At 47.3% G+C, this 26,224-nt stretch overlaps 1 protein-coding gene and 1 long non-coding RNA gene across 8 annotated transcripts in view; one reads left to right on the forward strand and one right to left on the reverse strand.

Moving 5' to 3' along the window:
- Positions 1 to 26,224, reverse strand: part of ARHGEF12 (Rho guanine nucleotide exchange factor 12) — a 138,647-nt gene that overhangs the window by 75,369 nt on the left and 37,054 nt on the right. The window lies entirely within an intron of this gene.
- Positions 13,849 to 25,264, forward strand: LOC103170356. Of its 4 annotated transcripts, none has more exons than XR_003762955.2 (4): positions 13,849 to 13,877; positions 20,334 to 20,877; positions 21,845 to 21,948; positions 23,988 to 25,264. It is a non-coding gene; the product is annotated as an uncharacterized LOC103170356 (long non-coding RNA). The 4 variants fall into 4 exon arrangements; XR_003762953.2 differs by lacking the exon at positions 13,849 to 13,877 and adding an exon at positions 14,942 to 15,203; XR_003762956.2 differs by lacking the exon at positions 13,849 to 13,877 and adding an exon at positions 14,942 to 15,203 and having other exon boundaries at positions 21,845 to 21,944.

Here is a 26,224-nt window from a genome sequence, read left to right on the forward strand (position 1 = left end):
AAGGGAACGTGGCAGTCAGGCAGAGGAGGATGCCTAAGGCCCGAGAGCCACGGCAAGGGGCAGTGGGATAGAGACCCCACATGGGGCATGACGACTTCGGGAAAACTGCAAGGGGCTGGTGAGAGATTGGAGATTTCTGGGGAGGGAAACGGGACAGTTCTGTGGAGGCTGTGGTCGGAGAATGGAATTTCACAGTTGGCGAGGTTAGAGATTGTACTGCGACTAGAGATGACGAGATCGAACGTGTGTCCCGGTTAGTGAGTGGGTGCGGTGGGGCAGGAGGTCGGTGGAGTCGAGGCGAGAGAGGAAGCGGGCAACGGAAAGGTCGCCGGGGACATCCGCGTGGCTATTCAAGTCCCCGAGGATCAGTGTGGGGGTGGAGGAAGGGAGGAGGAAAGCGAGAGAGGATTCAAACTAGTTCGAGAAGTTGGAGGTGGAGCCTGGGAGGGTGGGAGATGATCCTGACTAGTAACTGGAGTGGGTGATAGAGGGGACGACGTTGGCTTCGAAGGAAAGAGAAGGATGGAGGGTGTGGGATGGTATGACGGCAACAATGGGGGACATTCGATCAATCTTAAAGAAGCAGACTCCTCCCTCTTTCTCAGTCAGTCTCAGAGAGTGGGAGAAGATGAGATATCCTTGGGGGAGAGAGAGCAAGATAGAGAACCTTGAAGCTAAAAGGTGAGAATATTTTCTTTGGGGTGGAGGAAAATGAGAAGCCAGCGGGGAGTTTGAAGGATGGAATCCAAGAGCGATTCGTCCAAAAAATGAAGAAAGAACTTGTGTCTTCCCTTATAGAGAAGCCGACAAGGGATCGACTCTATGTCTGTCAAATGGGGATGAAATAAATACCTGTTTCTTCTCTCCCTTAGACGATGAGCTCTATGTGGGTTGGGGACTGTGCCCCACGTGATTACCTTGTATCTATCCCAGGGTGTAGTACAGTGCTTGGCACATGGTAAGCCCTTAACCAATACCGTTATTATTAGACTCTCACGATGGACTGCATTGAAATATTTTCTCGGGCACCACTGCTCTCAGCTATGGTTAAGTAATGGGGGTTCAAATTTGGTGCTAAAGACAGAGAGAGGGGAGCCAAAGGCAAGAATTAGTGGAGTGTGCTAGGTACTTTAATCAGGAGCTGAGACCCCGCCAACGGCGCTTTACGATAATTGGCTAAACATTAATGAATCCTATTAGGTTCGACTCCTGGGATCGACAAAAAGTTTGTGTCTGTCACACATTTCTAATGAGCACGCTAAAATTCTCTAGGGGCTTGGCAAAGTCCCTGGGTCCCACGGGACCCAGGCCCTCCAAAATCGACAGGTTGACACGGGGTCGACCCAGGCTAGACCCGACAGGCCCACGGGCCTGCTCCGTCTGGGCTATTAGGGGCCCGGGCTGGGCAGATCCGGGCTCGGGAACCCGAGAAGATCGGCTTCCTGATATCGAGCCTGGGCATTTTCCGGGCCCGGGGTCCTGAGCACGGCGGCTTCCTGATATCCAGCCCGGGCAGATCCGGGCCCAGGAACCTCATTGTGCCCATCAGGCTCACTCCACAAACCACCTCCTCCAAGACGATGTGCACATCGAATCCTAAAGGGAACTGAGAGAAGAGGACGATAATAACAACTACGATATTTGTTAAGCACCTACTATGTGCGGAACACCGTACTAAACGACGAAGCAGACGGTAACCGCTTACCTTTCTAGTTATCCCAAAAATTACACCGACGACCCTTTCAGCTTTACCACACAATGGGTTTTTTTTGGTTTTGGTTTTAAATGGTATTTGTTAAGCGCTTACTATGTGCCAGGCACTGTTCCAAGCCTTGGGGTAGATATAAGGTAATCTGGTTGGGCAGTCCCGGTCCCACATGGACTTAATCTTAATCTTAATCCCCATTTCATAGACGAGGTACTGAGACCCAGGGAAGTGAAGTGGCTTGCCCAAGGTCACGCAGAAGACATGTGGTGGAGCCGCGATTAGAACCCAGGACCTTCTGACTCCCAGGCACGTGCTTTAACCACTAGGCCAAGCTGTTTCTCCAGCACTCCTTTTTACAAGGTCAACTCCACTGACCACCTACAGTTTCCCCAGAGGGGCAAGGAAGGCTCTGCATATAGTAAGCGCTCAATAAATACTATTGATTGAATGAACGAAGGACAGGAGAAGGGGAGAGCGGAGAGATGCAGAAGAGCGGAGAAAAAGGGAAAGTTTTTACAGTCCTCTAGACTGCCTGCTCGTGGTGGACACGGGATGTGTCTGTCATCTTGTACCCTCCCAAATGCTTAGCACAGTGCTCTGCATGCACTAAGTGTTCAATAAATAAGATCGGTTGATTAAAAAAAAAGTTACCGGGTGGGATGGGAGGAGAAGAGGGGAAAAGTTCCAAGGGCTGGGGGAGGATGGGAGGAGCGGGAGAAGCTGGGGCAGGGCAGGTGACTAATCGCTTGGCAGCGTCACCAGGGCTGGTCAACCTGTCCATTTTACTGCCAGTGAAATAAGTCAGTGGCCCTATCATACGCCCTCTCTAACGCGATATAAATGCGTCGACCTGCTCCTTTAGAATTGACCGAGCACACAATTACAGGTGACGGGCAGAACTGGGGTGTCCGATCTTGGTTCGGGAACCAACCCCTCCTTTAAAATATTATTCTCACTTGGGCTGCAACTCAAGCCACAGGATCCCGGGGTTCAGAAACCAATTGTGCTGCCAGTCGCAGGACTGCTGTAATCTAGAAGCAGTGTGGCCTAATGACGAAAGCACAGTCCTGGGAGACAGAGGACCTGGGTTCTAATCCCGGCTCCACCTCTTGCCTGCTGTATGACCTTGGTCAGGTGACTTCACTTCTCTGTGCCTCATCTGTAAAATGGGGATAAAATACCTGGTCTCTCTCCCTCAGTCTGTGACCCCCAAGTGGGACAGAGACTGTCCAAATTACTTACATTATATCAACTACAGAGTTTACAGCAGTGATCAAAACATAGTAAGCCTATAATACCACAGTTATCATCCGGTTTCCTGCTAAGAATAATAAATAAAATTGTGATATTTGTGGTACGTGCCAAGCACTGTACTAAGGGCTGGGGTTAATACAAGTTAATCGGGTTGGACATGGTCCCTGTCCCACATAGGGCTTCCAATCTTAATTCCCATTTTACAGATGATGAGGTAACTGAGGCCCAGAGAAGTGAAGTGACTCGCCCAAAGTCACACAGCAGACAATGGCGGAGCCGGGATTAGAACCCCTTTGGCTCCCAGGCCCATGCTCCATCCACTAGGAAACGCCGCTTCTCTGCTGCTGCTCTTTCTTCCCTCTCTGCTCTAGTTTCCCACCGGTTCGAAGCGCCCAAAACTTCTGTGAAGAAAACTAGGCCAAGCGCTCTTTAGAGTAAAGTATAGCTTCTTTACCCGTGACACGCTCACTCTAGAAGGGAAGCTCCGCTAATAAGGAGCAAACCGTGAACATGGGGGCAATAATAAAGACTTAGGCCACAGGGGAGCTTTATCCAAGATGGCAAGCATCTCCACAATGTAGATTCGAGAGATTGCGTGGGCTGGGCTTCCTACCACACAGGAGCTTTTGTGGGGAAGCCCCATGGAATGCTGGCCAACAAGCAACTCGGTTTTCAAAACACTGGAGAGTTCAGAGCCGTGGTTTAGAAGCCACCCAGGTAGGACTGGAAGTTCGCACTTGAGTTTCAAATTAGGGAGGAAAAGAGGAGAGAAAAATATTTAAAGAGTGGGGAAGAAACACATCATTTCACAGTAGCCAAAAATCCGGCCTAAACCCCAACTTTAATTCACCCACCCGGACCAAGAGAAATGACACATCTGTGTGTGTATGTGAGGCTGTACGCACATATATATGTATGTATACGTACCCATGTTATTCAGCCTTGCAAGGCTCAGACACATTTCCACATACAACCGGTACGTCTTGAAGAGGTTCGGGTTAAACTTTCCATTTTACCAGTCCCTATGCTTGAAAGAATCCTCACAGAAATTTTGGTTTACCACACCTGCTGTGTGCTTGCAAAGTGAATCTTGCAAGATGCATAGTCCCTCTATCTTCCCTCAAATGCCAAGAGTGATTAAGCCATTTTGTGGGGTGGCTAGTGATCAAATTTTATTTCCCGTAGTAAAACGTTTTTTAAATTATCTGTTCCTCTTTTGAATATAAAGTAAACCGTCTTGGCCTAGAACTAGAATTGTTATACTTGAAATAAATATTCTAAACAGCTAGGAGGTCATGTGATGGCCGGGAGTAAGACTTCCTCAATACAGGAATCAGGCCCCATTTCAATTGAACCCCACTAAGACCTTCATTCAGAATTTAAGGTTGTAGCCATCAGGGGGATCCCTAGATTTTGAAACTCCTCCTATAACCTTAAGACAGAACTCTTCCCGGAGATGCCCTCCAGGTACCCTTCATTTCGGAGCAGCAGCATGGCCCAGTGGATACAGCACAGGCCTGTGAGTCAGAAGGACCTGGGTTCTAATTCCAGTTCCACCACTTATCAGCTGTGTGACCTTGGGCAAGCCCCTTCACTTCTGTGGGCCTCAGTTACCTCAACTGTAAAATGAGGCTGTAAGCCCTATGTGGGACAGGGACTGTACCGAACCTTATTTGCTTGTATCCACCCTGGCGCTTAGTACAGTGCCTGGCACACAGTGTTTATCAAATATCACTTATTATTATTATTATTAGGACAAATGGTTTTGTTGTTGCTGGGCTTTGCTTTCTATATCTTGCTTTCACAGCAAAAAAGAAGACGACTCCCCCCCATCCCCATCTGACTCTTACTAAGCCACTCTGAGTACCATACTCCAAGATGGAGTAGAGGCCCACGGATGAGGGTCCATTAATGTCTGCTCCTCTTAAAGTCTCGGGGAGAGTTTGATCTGTGACCACAGATGGCACCTACCAGCTGTCTCGCCACGTGGGCTGCTGGGGCATAAAGAGGCGGGGCGAGAGAGTGCGGATGGCTCAGCGCAAACCATCACCACAGCTGCAAAACCAAATCCAGAGCCTGCTGACTTCACGACACACCTTTCCCCTCCTTCACCACCGGTGTCTGAGCAATGCTCACCCCAAATGGAAGGGGCCAGAAAAGCTGCATTTCTGAATTTTCCTGGGCACGGTGTGCATGAGATCCACCCTCTGACCCTCTCACCCAAGCGTACAATCCTTCTGGCATAAGCGTTACCCACCAACAGAAGGGCAGCTCTATAAAACAGAACTGATGACAGACTATTCTCTTTTAAAACTCGCATACTGGCTACTTGCTAATGTTCCACTAAACAATGAGATGGAGAAACACAGAAAAAAAATACATATATATTTTTATATATTTATCTTTTAAAATATATATCATTTTTTAAAGATACATATATTTTAAGATATATATTTTTTTAAAAAAAAAAATGTTACAAACAAGAATAGAAAATATGCTGGAAAATTGAACACGGTCATTGTGGTTAAAACACGTTTTCATTATATGATTTGGATAAAAGACGATAAAAGTATTGGGGTGTGTTCTCCCCCACAATATGAGTCTGCCCTGAGTAATAATAATAATTATTATTATTATTATAGTATTTGTTAAGAGCTTACTAAATACCAGGGACTGTACTAAGCGCCGAGGTGGATACAAGCAAATAGGGTTGGACACAGTCCCTGTCCCGCAGAGGGCTGCGTGGCTCAGTGGAAAGAGCACGGTCTTGGGAGTCAGAGGTCATGGGTTTGAATCTCAGCTCTGCCACTTGTCAGCTGTGTGACTGTGGGCAAGTCACTTCATTTCTCTGTGCCTCAGTTACCTCACCTGTAAAAGGGGGATTAACTGTAAGCTTCACGTGGGACAACCTGATTACCCTGTATCTACCCCAGTGCTCAGAACAGTGTTCTGCACATAGTAAACGCTTAACAAATACCAACATTATTATAATTATTAATCCCCATTTTACAGATGAGAGAACTGAGGCACAGAGAAGTCAAGTGACTTACCCAAGACCACACAACAGGCAAGTGGCGGAGCCAGGATTAGAACCCATGATTTTGTGACTCCCGGGCCCACGCTCTATCGGCGACACACCCTTCAAGTCGGCATAAGTAAATCTGGTGTAGAAAGAGACTTTAAACTCCCCCGTCTAGACTGTAGAATCCCCCCTCCATACTGGTAAACTCTCCCCTCTAGACCGGTAAACTCAACCCCCAGCCTTCGAACTCATTATGGGCAGCAAACATGTCTGCTGATTTTGTTATATTCTCCCAAGCGTTTAGTACACTACTCTACGCAGAGTTAGTGTTCAGTAAATACCACCGATCGATCGGCGGGCCCGGGCATGGTATCGGCCCAACCGAGATTCCCGCTCTGCCTCCCGGCCTCTCCCTCAACATGGCATCTTGCAATGCTTTGTGTTTTTGAACCTTCTGCAATACATAATGCAGGAAAATAATAACGAGGGGCCTGGGAGCCAAGCTGGCCGTGGACGCGGCCACGGCAACGGCAGGCGGATCAGAAAACGTCAGCCAAGCTGGTGTCTTCCCACCATTTCCCCCTTAACCTATTCACCCCTCGTTGAGTCAGAGGTTTCACTGGCACGGTTTTTCCACAGCCCAAGCTTCCACTGGGTCAGGGAAGAAATGACTGTACTTGATCATACCACCTACAAGCTGCTGTTGTAAGTCCGTCAGCCCCGGGCTCCCCACTCACTCGGTCGTATTTATCGAGCACTTACTGTGTGCAAAGCACTGTACTAGCACTTGGGAGAATACAATATTACTGTAAACATACACATTCCCTGCCCACAACCACACCCGGGGAATCTGAGACTTTCGAAACCTCTGAAAATCGGTTCATTTAGTTTGGCAGCCCAAAATTATAATAATAATTGCGCTCTTTGTTAAGCGCTTACTATGTGCCAATCACTGCTCTAAGCACTGGGATGGATACAAGCTACTCAAGTTGAATAGAGTCCCTGACCCACATTTATTCATTCATTCAATGGTATTTATTGAGCGCTTTCTGTGTGCAGAGCACTGTACTGAGTGTTTGGAAAATACCATACAGCAATAGAGAGAGACAATCCCTGCCCACAACGGGCTCACAGTCTACAGTCTTAAACCCCATTTAAGAAGGAGCGGGGTGTAGTGGACGGAGCCCGGGCCTGGGAGTCAGAAGGTCATGGGTCCTAATCCCGGCTCTGCCACTTATCTGCTGTGAGTGACTTGGGCAAGTCACCTGACTTTTCTGGGCCTCAGTTAGCTCATCTTTAAAACGGGGATTGAGAACGTAAACCCAACGAGAGACAGGGACTGTTGTCCGCCCCCATTTGTGTGTATCCACCCCAGCACTTAGAACAGTGCCTGGCACATGGGAAGCGCTTAAATACCATAATTATTATTTTACAGATGAGGTGACAGAGGCTCCGAGAAGTGAAGTGGCTTGCTAAAGGTCACACGGCAGACACGTGGCATAGCCAGGATTAGAGTCCACATGCTCCGACTCCCAGGCTCCTTCCACCAGACCAAAGGCCAGGTTTGCCCAGCAGAGCCACACAACCAAATAGAAAAATCAATCAACTCGGTTGTATTTATGGAACACTTACTGTCCTAAGCTCATCTCTAGGCTGTAAACTCGTTGCGGGCAGAGAATGTGTCTGTTATACTGCTATTTGTACTCTCTCAAGAGCTTAATACAGCGCTCGGCAAACGGTAAGCACTCGATAAATACAACCGACTAAGCCACTTCGGAGAATACAAACAATATGAGAGACATGATCCCTGCCTACAATGAGCTTACAGTCCACGGGGGGGGAGAAAAGGAACAGGGATGGGTGGGCGAGTCGTACTCGGAAACTAGCGAAGCGGTCTTCGTTGGGTTGAACGTATTCCCGGGCAGAAACAATGCACTCGGGCGGGTAGAGCTGAGCTGGAGTGAAAAACATCCCTGTTATTTTAGTAGGAGTACAAGGCCAGCAGTCACAGCTGACAGAATGACTCATGGGAGAATTGTTCATGGGGTTATTAGCTTGAGACCGCTGGCAGCGGTGTGAGAGGATCCAGTCACACAGGACAAATCTTTGCGAGGACAAGGATCAGGGAGAGGGAGAGCGCTTATGTGGCCCTCTCGTAAAGGTGGGATCACTCAAACTTGGCTCAGTGGAAAGAGCCCGGGCTTGGGAGTCAGAGGTCATGGGTTCGAATCCCTACTCTGCCACTTGTCAGCTGTGTGACTGTGGGTAAGTCGCTTAACTTCTCTGTGCCTCAGTTACCTCATCTGTAAAATGGGGATGAGGACTGTGAGCCACACGTGGCACAACCTGATGACCCTGTATCTACCCCAGCGCTTGGAACAGTGCTCTGCATATAGTAAGCACTTAAATACCAACATAATAATAATAATAATGATAATAATAATGATAAAACCTTCTCTGTTGGGCTTCCCTAAATGCTTCCCTGAATATGCTGAATATGTGGAAAGCAGCGTGGCCTAGTGGAAAGTGCCCCGGCCAGGGAGTCATAGGACCTGGATTCCAATCCAAGTTTTGCCATTTGCTTTCAGTGTGAAACTGGGTGAGTCACTGCACTTCTCTGTGCCTCAGTTTCCTCAACTGTAAAAATGGGGGTTCGGATCTTGTTCTCCCTCCTAAGACTGTGAGCCCCACATGGGAGAGGGATTGTGCCTGACCTGATTGACTTGTTTCTACGCCAGTGTTTAAAATAGTGCTTGACATATAGAAAGCACTTAATACATTTTACCATTAAAAAAAGTATTTTTGACCCATGGCTGGTTTTGACAAAGGACTAGAATTCAAAATCAATCAATGGTATTTACTGAACACTTACTATAGTTAGAACACGGTACTGAGCGCTTGGCGATGTACTATATAACAGAATTAGCAGACACATTCCAAGACATAATGAGCTTACAGTTTAGAGATGAGTTTACAAAAGAGAGAAACTCAGGTCTCATTTCCTAGATTAGATCCAAGGGATTAAATTATGAATTATCCTCCCTCAAAACTGTTTTTCTACAATTTCTACTGGGGCCTTTGTGGAAGCAACCAAATACCTAAATTAAATGGAGGGAAAACTGTGCTTCATTACTGGAGATTCCTTAGCAAATTCCTGGCAGATGATATTCCTGACCTTAGCTACATTACACTGTTAATAGCACTTCTGAAGGCCTTGATGAAAATCTCACTTACCCCTGTTGTACCATTATCATTTCTAGACCATTCTTCTCCCCAGACCAATTCATCAATCAGTGTGGCTCAGTGGAAAGAGCACGGGCTTTGGAGTCAGAGGTCATGAGTTCGAATCCCAGCTCGGCCACTTGTCAGCTGTGTGACTGTGGGCAAGTCACTTAACTTCTCTGTTCCTCAGTTACCTCATCTGTAAAATGGGGATTAAGACTGTGAGCCCCACGTGGGACATCCTGATTCCCCTGTGTCTACTCCAGCGCTTAGAACACTGCTCGGCACATAGTAAGCGCTTAACAAATACCAACATTATTATTATTATTATATATTCACCACTTACTGTGTCCACAGCACTGATTGGGAGCATACGACACAGCAAAGTTGGTAGACACTTTCCCTGGCCAAAGACCAAAAGGCATGGTGTTCCAACTCCTTTATCTCTTCGGTTCCTCAGGGGTACTAAGCAGTTGGGTTCCGGACCGATTTGACCCTACAACTTCAAATATCAGCTGTGCATTTTACCATTAAGAATTTGACAAAACGATCTTTGGTACAACCAAATCTAATAAAAAATGCTAGGCCACGTTATTTTCTAGCCTGTCAAGAGTTTGAGGAACAAAGACAGCATTTTTTAGGGAACGATGGAGAACGAATTGCTGATCTTCCTGTTTCATCTTTCTCTACTTCTGTCTCTTTACGATGAACATGGCAATGGCGCTTTTAAATCTGCACTTTTTTTTAATGGAACATCTGTTAGTCTCAGATAGCCTCGTGCCACTGAATAATAATAATAATTATGGTATTTGTTAAGCATTTACCATGCGCCAGGAATTGCGGTAAATACGAGGTAATTGGGTTGGTCACGGGCCTTGTCCCACCTAGGGCTCACAGTCTTAATCCCCATTTTACAGATGAGGGAACTGAGGCACAGAGAAGCGAGATGACTTGCCAAAGGCCACAGAGCAGACAAGTGGCAGAACCAACATTAGAATCCAGGTCCTTCTGATTCTCAGGCCCGGGCTCTATCCACTAGGCCCCACTGCTTCTCTGAAGTTCTGGGATTCACAAAGAATAATAATGTTGGTATTTGTTAAGCGCTTACTATGTGCCGAGCACTGTTCTAAGCGCTGGGAAAAAGGTATCGGGGTACGGGGAGAGAGACCCCAAACCAGGAATCTCCCTTCTCCTACCTGACAGAAGAGTGAAGTGTCCCTTCCTAGGCCTCCAAACCAACACAGACACACAAAACTCTCTTTCTTCCCTCCCTCTCTCAGAAGACAAGGTAGCAACAAGCTTCACTGTTATTAGAATGACGGGAAGGGTGTGGTTGCATCTCCCAAAAAGACTATTTACCCAGAAGGGTGTGGTGAGTTGCCAGTAGATCACACAATTGACCCCAGCTCTTAGAACAGTGCTTTGCACCATCTAAATGCTTTAAAAAAATGTGAATAAGGCTGCAATAAAATATGTGACTAGTATGAGTTCAAGGAGTCCTCCAAATCTTGCTAAAGGTTCTTTGCACAATTTGCCAAATGGCTAAGAGTTGCCCCTAGGGAGAAAGCAGATGAAGCAGTGCGGTTTGGAGTCAGAGGTCGTGGGTTCTAATCCCCGCTCCACCACTTATCAGCTGTGTGACTTTGGGCCAGTCACTAAACTTCTCAGTGCCTCAGTTACCTCATCTGTAAAACTGGGTTTAAGACTGAGCCCCACATGGGACAACCTGATTATCTTGTATCCACCCCAGTGCTTGGCACGTAGTAAGCGCTTAACAAATGCCATCATTATTATCACTTTAAGTGACATCCATTCATTCAACAGTATTTATTGAGCGCTTACTGTATGCACAGAACTGTACTAAGTGCTTGGAAGGTACGATTCCGTTCTGCAGAGGGGCCACTCGGTCACACACACTGAACACACCATGCTCTCAGTTGAACGTGAGACGATTTGGATTCAAAATGCAGAGCTGCACGTTGACTTGGAAGGGAAGCTACACTTCAGACTACGGCCCAGGCCATCCAGCTAATCCATCATCATTCATCCATTCAATAGTATTTATTGAGCGCTTACTATGTGCACAGCACTGTACTAAGTGCTTGGAATGTACAATTCGGCAAAAGATAGAGACAATCCCTGCCCACTGAGGGGCTTACAGTCTAATCGGGGGAGACAGACAGCATCATCTTCACCATCATCCACAGTATTTGAGCACTTATTGTGTCTTAGAGCACTGAAGTGCTTGAGAGAGTACAGTGCAACAGAGTTGGCAGACACGCTCCTTGCCCACGACGAGCTTATCAACTACCAGAATTTTCCATTTCTCTGATAATGACATCAATCAATAGTATATATTGAATGCTTCCTCTGTGCAAAACCCCGTACTGAGCGCTTGGGAAGCAGCGTGGCTTAGTGGAAAGAGCCCGGGCTTGGGAGTCAGAGGCTGTGGGTTCTAATCCCCACTTCGTCCCTTGTCAGCTGTGTGACTTTGGGCCAGTCACTTAACTTCTCTGGGCCTCAGTTACCTCATCCGTAAAACGGGGATCAAGACTGTTTACCCCAAGTGGGACAACCTGATAACCTTGGATCTATCCCAGTGCTAGAACTGTGCTTAGCACATGGTAAGTGCTTAACAAACACCATTATTATTACTATTAGAAGAGGATTGTAAGGGTTCAATGAAGACGACAGACTGACTGATTTCCGCTTGTGGAACTGGTCAAACAGAAGCAAGGGCTCAAACTAGAGAGAAGCGGCGTGGCCTAGGGGATAGAGCAGGGCCTCGGAGTCAGAAGGACCTGGGTTCTAATCTTGGCTCCGCCACTTATCTGCTATGTGACCTTGGGCAAGTCACTTTTCTGTGCCTCAGTTACCTCATCTGTAAAATGGGAATTAAGACTGTGAGCCCCATGTGGGACAGGGACTATGTCTTGGGTGTATACCCCAGCACTTAGAAAAGTGCCTGGCACAAAGAAGTGCTTAACAAATACCACAATTATTCACTCAAAAGTATTTATTGAGCGCTTACTATGTGCAGAGCACTGTACTAAGTGCTTGGAATGTACAATTCAGCAAGAGTTAGAGTCAATTATGACTAATATGGTTAATATGGTATGGTACAAAATGGACTATGGGTCCATTTACCCCAAATTCAGCCTTTGGTGGCAAGGTAAAGACAGTCGGCAAGAAAGGAGTCTTCCCTAAATCAATCAATCAACAGTTGTTATTGAGCGCTGGGTGGAGAGAGAGCACTGAAGAAGTAACAATATAACAGAGTTGGTAGGCGCAATCCCAGCCCATGAGGAGCTTACGGTCTACCGGGGGAGGCAGACATTTCAATAAATTAAATATAGGGGACACAGGCGAGCATAAAGATGTAGACTCAAGTCTTACGGGGGCTAAGGTGAGTCTACAAAGTACTCAAGACGTACCTAGCCAAGCGCACAGTTAACAGCGAGGGGAGGGTGGACGGGGAAATGAGGGCTTACTCGGGGAAGGCTTCTTAGAGGAGGTGTGATTTTAGGAGGCTCGGGAGTCAAATTTTGGAGAAACCCTAGGAAGGGGTGGAGGGGGTGGCACACCCTGGCTCTCAAAACATGAGTACAGGTCTTGACTCTCACCTGTGAGAGTGCTGGGCTTGGTATGCACTCCTTCCTTGAATTCAAAGGAGCAGAACTGCAGGGTGCCCTCTATCACACAACTAGACAAGAATTTGCTCAGAAATACAGGTCAGGATTGTAAAGACTTAGAAAAGTACAAACGCGGTTCCTGCCAGTCCTGTACATGCACAGAAAAAAATGACCCCATGTGATCCAAGCAGGGTATATCCCTTCCACCATGAAATGGCGTGGCCTAGTGGATACCTCACAGACCTGGGAGTCAGAAGGACCTGGGTTCTAACCACATGTCTGTGGTGTGACCTTGGGCAAGTCACTTCACTGCTCTGTGCCTCAGTTACCTCATCTGTAAAATGGAGATTAAGACTGTCAGCCCCTTGTGGGAAAGGGACTGTGTCCAACTCAAGTTGCTTGTATCCATTCCAGCGCTTAGTACAGTGCCTGGCACACAGTAAGTGCTTAACAAAAACAATTCTTACGAAACTTTTTTTTAATGGTCTTTTTATTCACTTACTACGTGCCAGGCTCTGTAACAAGCACTGGAGTAGATACAAGTTAATCACGTTAAACATGGTTCATGTCCCACATGGGGCTCACTGTCATAATCCCCATTTTAAAGAGGAGGAAACTGAGGCACAGGAAGTTAAGTAGAAATAATAATAATGACGGGATTTGTTAAGCGCTTACTATTCTAAAGCGCTGGGGTAGATACAAGGTTATCAGGTTGTCCCACGTGGAGCTCACAGTCTTAATCCCCATTTTACAGATGAGGTAACTGAGGCTCAGAGAAGTTAAGTGATTTGCCCAAAATACGGCTGATAAGTGGTGGAGCCGGGATTAGAACCCATGGCCTCTGACTCCCAAGCCCGTGCTCCTTCCCCTAAGCCACGCTGCTTCTAGTGATCTGCACAACATCACACAGCAAACAATTGGCGGAACTGGAATCAGAACCCAGGTCCTTCTGACTTCCAGGCTGACGCTCTAAACACTAGGCCACACTGCTTCTCAACCCTCTCCATCAAAAGCTGAACTGGAAGACCGTGAGCCCCATGTAAGACATAGACTGTGTCCAATATGATCAGCTTGCATATATCCCAGTGCTTAGTACAGTGCCTGGTACACAGTATGAGCTTAATGAATGCCATAGATTAAAAAAAAGTAGGCTTATATCTGGGAAAATGTAGTCTGTCCTGTCCACTATGGATGAGACTAGCAACACAATCCTCCCTGCTACCAGAAACAGGTAACGGGAAGTGATCTGGTCAAACTTTTAAGTCGCCGAAAGCTTTTTTCACTTGGTGCTCGGCATCTACAATCCGATCAATGGGTATAGGGTGATCAAACTGTTATAAATTTTTGCAAGCTGCCATTCTAAAAAAAGCTTGCAGTGGCATCTGGACCTCTTGCAGCTCTACCCCAAAGATCCAGAAAAAAATGAGAGGATGCAAAAGACAAATACAGGGATTTCAGAAATCTCATTTCCTCCAGGTATCTAAAATACAATACACTGTGCTGAGATAGTACGTATTACTTTCTAGGAGTGTTATGTAGCAGGTAGGTTCGCGAGAAAGTGGGGGGAGCAGCTAAGAAGTCCGTCACCCCATCAACGCGGGGAAGCGACGGGGAGGGAAGAGGGGTCGGCTTAAGGTCGGGAAGTGCCGATTAAATTGCCGTCTTCATTCTCCTTTTTCTGGACAGGGGCTCCGACGGACTCTCTCTCTCTACACAATATGGCTGAGGGGGTTGGGCAGAGGAAATGGTGGGGGTAAATTTACAGCTCGGGTTCTGCCCATTACATCCCTGCCCGGATGAGCGCTCCTGTTCTGGGCCCCGAGTGCTTGGATTTTTCCAAGCGCTGATGTCAGAGCTTTGCGTGGATCCAGATCGGCCTTTACAAGGCAAAGGGAAGGAGGGCTTCCCCCAGCAGCTCCTCTCAATGTGCTCTTTGTCCTGTTCTGGCCACCGGAGCGGGGAGGACCCCCGCCAGAATTTTGTAGTTCCCGAAGAAATTCTCGGCACCGGAGGTTACGGAGGGAGGGAGGGGAGTCGGGGGTGGGGGAAGAGTGTTTTACAGCCACCCATTAGCAGGACCGAATGCGGGCTTCCTTCTGCTGGCGGCTCGGTCCGACCTTCAAGAGCCCCCCAGCTCCAGGACTGAAGCTCTGCCCGGCCCAGAAGTCTGTGTTTGCTTACGATGACCTGCTAGGACACGAGGATAAACAGGAACAAACTGAGAGGGGAAGAGAATTCCGGAAGAGAGCTGCTCTGTGTTCTCTGTCTCGCTTCCTCAAGGCAGAGACCCAAAGGCAGTCAGTGATGTTTCAGCTGACAGCCCAACGTCGTCTGGATTCCCATCAGGCACGCCGGAATGGCCCAGGTGCACTTAATCATAATGATAACAACAAAAGTAATAATTACTGTGGTATTTAAGTGTTTACTATGTGCCAGGCACTGTTCTAAGTCCTGGGGTAGATATAAGGTAACTGGGTTAATAATAATAATGGAATCTGTTAAGTGCTTACTATGAGCCATGCACTGTACTAAGCACTGGGGTAGATAAAAGATAATCAGGTTGGCCAGTCCCTGTCTCACATCAGGCTCACAGTCTTAATCCTCACTTTACAGATGAGGTAACTGGGGCACAGAGAAGTGAAGTGACTTGCCCAAAGTCACACAGCTAATAAGTGGCAAAGCCAGGATTAGAACCCACAACCTCTGACTCCCAAGCCTGTGCTCTTTCCACTAAGGGGACATAGTCAAAGTCCTACACAGGGTTTAAAGTTTTAATACCCATTTTACAGATGAAGAGGCTGAGTCACAGAGAAGTGAAATGACTTGCTCAAGGTCACGGAGCAGACAAGTGGCAGAGCCGGAATTAGAACCCAGGTCCTTCCGACTCTCAGGTCCACGTTCTTTGCCCCGACCTGAACTGAGGCATTCAAACAGCAGTAATGGGCCACCTCTGGCCAGCCGTCGGTCTGACTCACGAGTCACGAGTGTGGCCTCATTGAACCCAGTAAGCGCTCAATTAATACTACTCAATCAACAGCATTTACTGAGCACTGACTCTGTGCAGAGCACTGTAGTGAGCACCTTGGAAAACGCAATAGAGTACCACTGACTGATTGCTAGCCAACTCCAAGAGAGAAAGTGAAGGTCCCTAAAGGACAGACCCAAAAATCAGACCGGCACCCAATTATTTTCCACCCTAATTTTCACTCCAGTCTCTCAGTAAGGGCAATGGGGTCCCCAAGTGACCGCAAGGGTATTTGAGCGCTTACTACATGCAGAGCTTGTACTAAGCGCTTGGGAGAGTACAATACGACAGAGTTGGTAGACAGGCTCCCTGCTCACGGTGCCTTACAGTCCAGAGGAGGAATACAACCGCCGTTGTGCAAGGCCCTTCGCTTTTAGGGTAAAGACAACCGGTCCTAAAGAGAATTCCCAAACAGAATATGTATCCCCAAATTACACAACAGGACGGGGAACCTAAGGTCGTGGTGGCGCCGATCAAATAATGAGGGCAAATGCTAACGTAAATCTTTTTTCCATTTGTTTTCTCTGTGCCGTCTGTGCTTCAGGCTTTGCCACTTGTCTGATGTGTGACCTCGGGCAAGTCACTTACCTTCTCTGTGCCTTGGGTCCTTCATCTGCAAAATGGGGATTCAATACCCGTTCTCCCTCCTATTTAGACTGAAAGCCCTCGTGGGGCCTGAATATTTTCTATCGACCCCAGCGCTTGGTACAGTACTCTGCAAACAGTAACCATTCAGTAAATACCACTGACGAGACAGTGCTTGGCACATACTAAGTGCTTAACGAAAACCACAATTGCTATTATTATTACTCCTCCCAGTACCCTGATCACCTTTCAAGGCAAAGCTCGAGAAATACCTCCAACCCAACTGTGGTATTTAGCTGTGTTTCTGTTCTCAACATCATGAATAATGAAATGGGTACATAAAGTTGCCTTACCACAGAGGTTCTATATGAAAGTCATCAGCGTTTTTTTCAAGAAGCTAGGGTGGGGCCAACCAAATTAACCCACTTTCCTAAACTGCACCTAATTACTGTGGAAATGAATGTTTACTTTTCCTGCCAATAATTACAACATAAGACTGACTTGTTAGAAATTCTTCCTTCCACCGTGTTAGGAGGGCCCAAGCTGCACCTGGCCGCGGCCAAGCAGAATTCAAATTAAGAACCTGAAGCAGACAGAACAGCTGATGGCTACCAATTTTATTTGGGCCAATACATCTCCCAGAAATCTTGAGCAATTAACCATCGGTTCCTGTTATTCCCACTAACAAGCGCCTGGAAACCAGTCATTTTGTCTGACTATAACAACTGCAGTTTGCCAAACCACTCAGGCAATCAGTGATATTTACGGAGGGCTTACTGTGTGCAGAACAACAAACTAAGCTCTTGGGAGAGTACGATACAACAGAGTTGGCAGATGCGCTTCTTGCCCATAAGAAGCTTATAGTTTAGAGAGGGAAATAGATATTGAAATTAATTACTGATGTGCACATAAGTGCTGAGGGTCGGTGAATCCTTCGCATTTACTGATAGCTTACTGAGCGCAGAGGATTGTACTAAGAGTGGGAGGGTGCAATATAAAAGACACATTCCCTTCCCACAATGAGGTTATAGTCTAGAGGGGGAGACGGTCATTGACATAAATAAATTAAAATACAAATACGTTCATAGTCCTGTGGGGCTGGGAGGGGGGCTGAATAAAAGGAGCAAGTCAGAGCAGCACGGAAGGGAATGGGAGAAAAGGAAAGGAGGGTTTAGTCAAGGAAGGCCTCTTGGAAGAGGTGTGCCTTCAATAAGCCTTTGAAAGGGGGGAGAGTAATTATCTGTCGGGTATGAAGAGGGAAGGCATTCCAGGCCAGAGGCAGGACACGGACGAGAGGTCGGCAGCGAGATAGATGAGATTGAGGTACAATGAAAAGGTTAGCATTACAGGAGAGAAGTGTAAGGGCTGGGTTGGGTTGGGGTGAATATCATGTGCTCAAAGGTTAGGGATCATAGTTCTTCAGTGATAGAGAAGGGAGAGGAAGTAGGGGAAATGAGGGCTTAGTCAGGGAAGGCCACTTGGAGGAGATGTGATTTTAATAAGGCGATGAAGATGGAGAGAGTGGTGGTTTGTCATTCATTCATTCATTCGTATCTATTGAGTCCTTACTGTGTGCAGAGCAGTGTACTAAGAGCTTATACAGAGAAAGTACAGTTCGGCAACAGATAGAGACAATCCCTACCCAGCAACAGGCTCACAGTCTAGAAAAGGGGAGACAGACAACAAAACAAGTAGACAGGAATCAACAGCATCAAAATAAATAAAAAGATGTATAGATATATACACATTAATAAAATAAAAAGAATAATAAATATGTACATATGCTCTACCATCTGACTGCTGTGTGACCTTGATTAGTCGCTTCACTTCTCTGGGCCTAGGTTCCCTCATCTGTAAAATGGGGTTATGACTTTGAGCCCCATGTGGGACATGGTCTGTGTCCAACCTGATTAGCTTGTACCTACTCAGTGCTTAGAACAGTCCCTGGCACAGAGTAAGCACTTAAGAAATACCATTTTAAAAAAGCCTGCAGGCTAGCAAACCAGTCTATTTCACTGTAACTCCATCTTGCTCTTGGCTGTAGTGGGTAAGCAGCGAGCCCGCTCTACCACCTTAAGACCATCAAGTGTAGGGAGTGATGAAGCTTTCGCAATACGTAAAAACGTACGCGGAATTACGGAAATAACCAGTCTCGCAGTCCATCAGGTGCCTGAAAACAAGCTCCGGACTCCTGTGTGACCGGCTGGGAGCTGCTGCTATTTAAAACCTCATACCAGACTGCCAGAATGCCCAGAGCCCAACACATGTTGGCTTAATTCACCGAAGAAAAATACCCTTGGCCCGATGCTCTCCGCCTCTGTCCGGAGGGACCGGCCACAACGGAGGTCTACATTTCTTTGCTTGTTTTCTTAAGCGTCACACCTCTCTGCTTCAGAGAAGCAGCATGGTGTAGTGGATAGAGCCCAGGCGTGGAGGCAGAAGGTCGTGGGTTCTAAGCCCGACTCCGCCACTTGTCTGCTGTATGTCCTTAGGCAAGTCGTTTCACTTTTCTGGGCCTCAATTACCTCATCTGCAAAATGGGGATCGCGACAGAGTGCCGCATGGGACAGGGACTGTGTCCAACCTGATTTGCTTGCATCCACCCCAGCTCTTAGTAAGGTGCTCAGAACATAGTAAGTGCTTAACAAATGCCATTATTATTATTATTACTACCAAAGGAGAGACCTGTGGGCACTGTCAAAAACACTAGTAGTGGCGGGGTGGGGGAGGAGAAGGGGGGACAACACACCACGGTGATTGAATTGGTGGCAAAAGAGAGGGCTGGAGACCCCGCTCTTTATTTATTTGTAACGATATCTGTCTCTCCCTACAGACTGTAAGTTCGTGTGGGCAGGGTATGTGTCTATTATTAATACTGTACTCTCCTAAGCGTTTAGCACAGTGCTTTGCCCAAAGTAAGCGTTTAACAAGCATGACAATGAATGAATAAGCAGAAGTCGGTTTGGAGCCCCTAGGGCCAGCTCTTTCCTCAGTTTCTCTGTCCCTCCTTGAGGGGTGAGGAGGGGGCAGAGAAGAAAACCCAGGACAAATGCTCACTGGCTGGAAACTCATCACATAGCATGCAGGAGTTGCCAGAGAGCCAGCAACCTTGCTGCACTGAAACAGTAGGCTTTTTCTCGATAACTTTAATTTTTTTCTACTCATCACTGAGAGTATTTCTTGAGCCTAGAGAATGCCCATTTTTGAGGCACAAAAAATGCCCGGGCACTAGCTGGCTAATCTGGAGAACATGCAGGGAATGCTGGGAATGATAATAGCCCATCCCACCCACCACCCAGTCTCTAATAGCCAGCAGCATGGCCTAGTGGAAAGAGCACAGCCCTGGGAGTCAGAGGACCTGAATTCTAATCCAGCTCCGCCATCTGTCTGCTGTGTGACCTTGGAAAAGTCATTTCGATTCCATGGGCCTCAGTTCCCTCATTTGCAATATGGGAATTAAGCCTGACAGCCCCTTGTGGGATATGGACTGTGTCCAAACTGATTATCTTGTATCTTCCCCAGAGCTTAGGACTGTGCCTGGCACAGAGTAAGTGCTTAACAAATACCATAGAAAAAACCCTAGAACCCTCCCACACAGGTACTTGGCAGTGCCTGGCCCCTTGAAAATTAAGAGATATAGGACAAAAAAAAGTGCTTATTACGTGTCAATCAAAGTGCAAAATTCTGGGGCAGATACAAGACAATCAGATTGGAAACTATAGGGTCAACAAACTGGGGGAGAGGAGTGGGTGGAGAAAAACAGATTGAACAGATGAAGAAAATGACACCCAGAGAAGTTAAGTGATTGGCCCAAGGTCACACAGTGGCAAAGTTGTTATTAGAACCCAAGTCTCCTGATTCCTGTCCCTGTGTTCTTTCCACTAGGTACTACTTAGGCGGTAAGGAGAGTAAGAACAATGGAGGTGGATGATTCGGTAAACATGCACTGCAGCAGGATGGCCCCAAGTGAGAAGACAAGTTGATTCAAAATGCTACAGGGGCCAGAGCGAGACAGTGAGAATGATCAAAGTGTTTCACCAGGACAAACATTCTTTCCAAAGGCCGTCTGGATGACTGGAGGGGGAAAAACAGAGGAAGACCAGGAGACTGGTTTCTCCAGTGGAGCTGGGGCTGCCCTAGCGAGCGGAAGACACCATCTTGGGCCGCAGGCCTTGAACAAATTCCCAACTCTCTTCTTCTTGTTAGTGCTGGACTGAGGACGCAAAGTTGTTTTCCCCTGGATGGGAGAACAGTTCAACAGGAAGCCAATTCTGAGAGGTAACTGGGACCCCAGCCCTTTGGAAGGCCACCTCGCCGGGGTTCATCCCGGTCGGTAGACGAGCCTGCAAGGATGAAGCCGGCAGTGACCTTGGCTCAGACTTTGAACTGAAAGTGCTCGGGCTGGAACAGGAAATGACCAGAAACTCAGGTCTGTGGGGTTTGGTAGACTACAATCTCCTCCTGCTTCACCTATCTGGGGCTCCTGGAAGTGAATTTCCAGCCATTTCCTGATGGGTCATCTTCCTAAAGCCAGGGTGATTTTTTTCTGGTATTTGTTAAGCTCTATGAGCCAGGCACTGTACTAAGCCCTGTGGTAGATACAAAGTAATCAGGTAGGACACAGTCCCATGTGCAGCTCACAGTCTTAATCCCTATTTTACAGATGAGGAAACTGGGGCACAGAGAAGTGAAGTGACTTGCCCAAGGTCTCACAGCCAAGTGGCAGAGCCGGGATTAGAACCCAGGTTCTTCCTTCTAATACGGAGAGAGTCCAGGTCTACCTTGCCTGGGCCCAGTTTGAATCTAAGAAGGTTTTTTAAATAGGTATTTATTAAGCACTTACTATGTGTCAGGCACTGTTCTAAGCACTGGGGTGGATACAAGGTAATCAGGTGGTTCCGCAGAGCGCTGGGGGAGGGTGGGGATGCTGCCAGATCTGGCTTGCTGCTGGTGTAACGTGACCCAGGAGATTCCCACACCACCCTCTCTGCAGACCTTCTGGAGCCAATGGAGGGCTTCGCGCTTTCTCAGTCCACAATCCCCTTCCACTTTGGTTCCCAGGCTAGCGCCCAGAGGAGAGTCTTGGGGAGGTGGCAGAGGGAGGAAAGAGGAATCAGATTAACTGTGGGTGAATGGGTTCTAAAGACCTAAGGTGGAGGCGTTTTGGGGGTTTGGAATTGAGGTTACCAGAAATTAGAGACGACCAGCAACTCACGTTTACCAAAAGTCCCCGCTACCCGATATACTTGACACCTAATTCATTAAAAAATAAGCTCTCTGTACTATAGAGGAAGTAGGAACTGCATTTTCAGAATTCCACTTTGCTTTGTCTTTCAAAATTTTAGTCATCGAAGCTTCTAAGACATTTACAATTATTATTATTATTTTTTATCAAGAGCATCTCTATTCTTCAGCCATCACAACAGAAGACTTGATTCTGATGACAGACCTGGATTTTTGGCCACACACTGTCCAAAGACATGGCTCATCTCAGATGTCTGTGAGATAAGTGTTTCCTTGTGACTAATTATACAAAAGAAATTTACCGGGTTCTTTAATTAAAGATGAATTTAAATACTCCTCCAGATTATTTTATACTCATCACCCCACCTTCTCCCCCCACTACAAATGCATCACCTATGCACCTGAGTCCTCACCCACTGAGCACTTAATCACCCCCTTATCCCCTTCCCCTCTGTCCCCACCAATTCCCCCTATACCGCACTAAGCTTGCATCACTTTAAACCAGGTTGCTTCCCCATGTCTGTAATTGATTTTAGGATCTCTCCCGCTAGACTGTAAGTTACTTGAGAGTAGAGACTCACCCAAGCACTAGTGCAGTGCTCCTGCACAGAGTAAGTACTCAAAACAGGATTGAAGACTGAATTAAATATAGTCCTAAACAGTCCAAATATGAAATTCTTCTGAATTCCAAGGCTGATCATCTGGGCCCAGATGGCAGTCTTATACAACAATGAGCGATGTTTACATTGATCAATCAATCGTATTTACTGAGCACTTACTAGGTGCAGAGCAGTGTGCTAAGCACTTGGGAGAATACAAAAGAACAGAATTAGTAGACGTGTTCTCTGCCCATAACGAGCTTACAATCTAAAAATAGCGCTGAGGCCACAATTAGCTGTTTTTAAAGTCTAACAGCACCTTACAAGAGTAAAAGATGAGCCTATATGGAGCAGGCAGATTCAATCTAACAGTGGTATTTATTGAGCGCATACTATGTGCCAAGCACTGCACTAAGCGCTTGAGAGGGTACAATAAAATAGATTCGAAAGACCTACTCAAAATGAGCCTTTGAGGTCGAAGTAAACCTGCAACCCATCTCAGATTTCATACTCTTGATTTCTAAACTGTCCACGAATTTAAAAGGCCCTAACATTTTGCTTTCCATTTTAAAGGGGCTTCAATTCTGTTGCCATTAGATTTGATGGTGATGGGATTTTTTTTAAATGTGTGACTGAAATGGATTAACTAGCCAGGAATCTCAGAACCAAAGTCCAGCCTCACTGGGCCAAGAAAAACAAGACAAAAGTGATGGTCTTGTCGGTTGCCCAAACTAAATAAAGACTGTAAGCTCACTGTAGGCAGGGAATGTGCCTCTTTATTGTTGCACTGTACTCTTCCAAGACCTTAGTACAGTGCTCTGCACCTAGTAAGTGCTCAATAAATATGACTGAATACAGTTGAATAAAGAGTAAAAAGAAAAAAATGCTACTAAGTTCACTGACAATAGCAGAATCTATCTTTTTAACTACCCGAAGGCCGGCGAGAAGCCATTCATTCCTTCAATCTCATCCAAGCAAGCAAACAAGGGTATTTATTCATTCATGCAATCATACTGAGTGCTTACTGTGTGCAGAGCATGATACTGAGCGCTTGTGTGAGCAGGGAATTTGTTTGTTACACTGAACTGTCCCAAGTGCTTAGTACAGTGCTCTGCAACAATAAGCGCTCAATAAATATAACTGACTGACTGCACTGCACTGCAGTTGGCAGATGCATCTCCTGCCTGCAAGGAGCTTACATGGGTGAGGAGGTGGTGTGCAGAGGGGGGTATGTTGGCAGAGCAATGGCCCCGCAGTACTTTGGAAAGAGACTGTGGGATAATGTACACTCCATCCCCGTGAAGAGATGTGGTAGAAATTTGGGGGACACTAACTGGATAATAATAATAATTGTGGCATTTGTTAAGCACTTACTCTGTATGGGGTACTGTACTAAGCGCTGGGATGGATATGAACAAATAGGGTTGGACCCAGTCCCTGTCCCACATGGGGCTCCCAGTCTCAATCCCCAGCTCAGAACGATAGGGAAGCGTCGGTGATAAAATCCGTCAGGCTGGTTCCGTGGCCTTGTCGACCTGATGGAAAATCCCCCACTGACTGTGAACGTTTAATTTTTTTTAAGTACTTTTCAATAGGACACTGACCTTTCCTTTAATAAAATAGCTCCTTTTTTTCAAACTGGATGAGCGCTGAAGTCATAACATTTGAATTTGTGACATTGTGTTCATTTCCACAGCAACAAGACACAGCATCCCGTGGAATTGATTTCATTTCAAGATAAATGAAAGGGAAGTGCCAGTGAGAGAGGGGAAACCAATTAAAGATCATTCACTTCGAAAGGCTGCAAGTGCAGGCACGGAGAGGCTGGAAAAAGGTCCGCTACCGGGCAGTCACGGTGTCCAAGTACCACATTGGGAAAATAGACGCCCAAGAAGCATTTGTCAAGAGCAGCGGATACAGTGAGACTCCTCGTAACTGGTGTCAACATGATGGCGATAAATCAAACCAGGCGGAAGCCCGCGCTGGGCCTCAAGATATTTCTGGTCTATCTTCTTGAAGCAAATCAGTTCTCCGCCCCCAGCCCTTATCAGGGGTCACAGGAGGAGCTCCCCTGGCCGAGAAGACCACTCTCTGGCAGGCAATTTCCTGCAGGGCAATCTTCCTTCGGCAGTCCGGGTTGTCCGCCTCCTCCCGTCCCTCACCTACATTCCCTTCCCTCCCGTGCTCCTGAGCTAGGTCTGCAAATCAACACAATGGACCTCTCCGGCTAAGGTACGGCGGTGTGGACGCTTCTTCGTGTTTGTACATGTCACCTAGCTGACAGGATCGGGAAACCCAGCCGACAGAACAAAGGATGAAATAATCCCGATTAACACTTTACGGGCGGTGCTGTGCGGAACGCCTTCATTTTCTCCTCCACTGAGGCAGATATTTTAATCAGGTTTTAATGAGAAAAACCCAGGGTGAAAGACTGCAGAAAACCCCATCGGGGAATGTGCATTCCACCTCCTACCCTCGTGACGCCCCCAACCTCCGAGCCCTCTTTCCCTCCCTCCCTCCTCCCCTGGCTCCCTCCCTCTCTCCCTCCCGGAGATATTCCCTTGGGCATCAGATGAAAACAATTTTCCACCACAACCACCCGGAAACTTCGGATTATTAAATCTGGATCCGAATGCCAAAAGCCCTGGCCAGGATGCACGAGGGAATGTTTGCCATTCATTTCTAAAAAGGTAAAAGGAGGAGGCTGCTTCCTGCGCTTTCACATAAAGGCAACTTGGCCGCGCCGGCTGTGGAAACCTTTGTTCTCCAACCGGGACCCTGTGACCCTATCTTCAAACCGGGGGTCTCCCCTCCACCTCGCTTTGTTTTCATTAAGATTTTTTTTCCAGGGCGGTTGGGGGCGCGGGGAGGAAATCTGGAAACCACCGCAGACATCACAATGAGCGGTACAGAAATACTCCTTTCCTTTTCAATGTTTTACCTCAGTATTAAAGGAAGACCCCTTTCCCAGAAGCTATTTTTCTTCCCTTCTACATGTCCGTGCCACCCCAGAGAGGAAAACAAAGATGCTCCGACGTTACCTGGATGACGGAGCAAATCGGACAAGTCGAATTCCAAAAAGCTTGTTTCCAGGGAGCAGACAGGGCTGAAACCACCTCTAAAACACTGTCCCCCTGCCGTCCCGGGCTTTTCCTCTAGCATGTTCATTTGACATTCCCGAAAAGGCAACGGCCTGATGTTTTACTGACCACAAGAGGAATGGAAAGAAACTCCACCTCTTCTCTTTCTCTCTCCTCTTCCCCCCACGTCCTTCTCATCTCCCCCTCCCCCTTACCTCCATCACCCATAACCATCCTTCGAAACCCACACTCTGCCGCCAGCGGATAGGCAGAGAACGGTAGCCATGTACCCTCCCCTAGAGTACGTGCCCAGGAAAGCGACAGAGAAAATGAGGATTCCGCTTGGCGTCCCTTCGTGTCTACCCTTGAGTGGCGGGACGCTGTTGATCAAAACCGTTCTTCTACTGAATCCTATACGGTCCCGGGACCGCTCGGCTCAGACATCGACACATTTGTAACCTCTCTTGGGCAGCACCCCCAGGCAGCAGGCTACAGGATGACCTCCGCGGCCGAAACGGAGCCCGCGAACAGTACCAATTTAAAAATTAGGTGCTCCTGCTCCTTCCTCCCCCAGAACAAGAGACCCATTTGAGCAGGAATCTTGTAGAGGCTGACACTTGTTCGGCCTAGGGGAAACTAAGGAGGTGAAGGGGGTAGTAAGGGGGGGGGGGGGGAGGATGCTCTTTTCTGCCCCGGTGACCCTAATTAGGTTGGCGGGCAGAGCCGACAGGGGAGACATTTCTTCACGCTACTCTGTCTGTTTTTGTTTGATTATTGTAAATCTTCCCCGGGTTCTAAGAGGGCCCCAGGCAACGAGAAGGCCGACTCTCCTTTAACAAGCATCCAGGTCACT

Source organism: Ornithorhynchus anatinus, chromosome 11 (genome assembly GCF_004115215.2).
Source record: "Ornithorhynchus anatinus isolate Pmale09 chromosome 11, mOrnAna1.pri.v4, whole genome shotgun sequence".
Classification (NCBI taxonomy): domain Eukaryota; kingdom Metazoa; phylum Chordata; class Mammalia; order Monotremata; family Ornithorhynchidae; genus Ornithorhynchus; species Ornithorhynchus anatinus.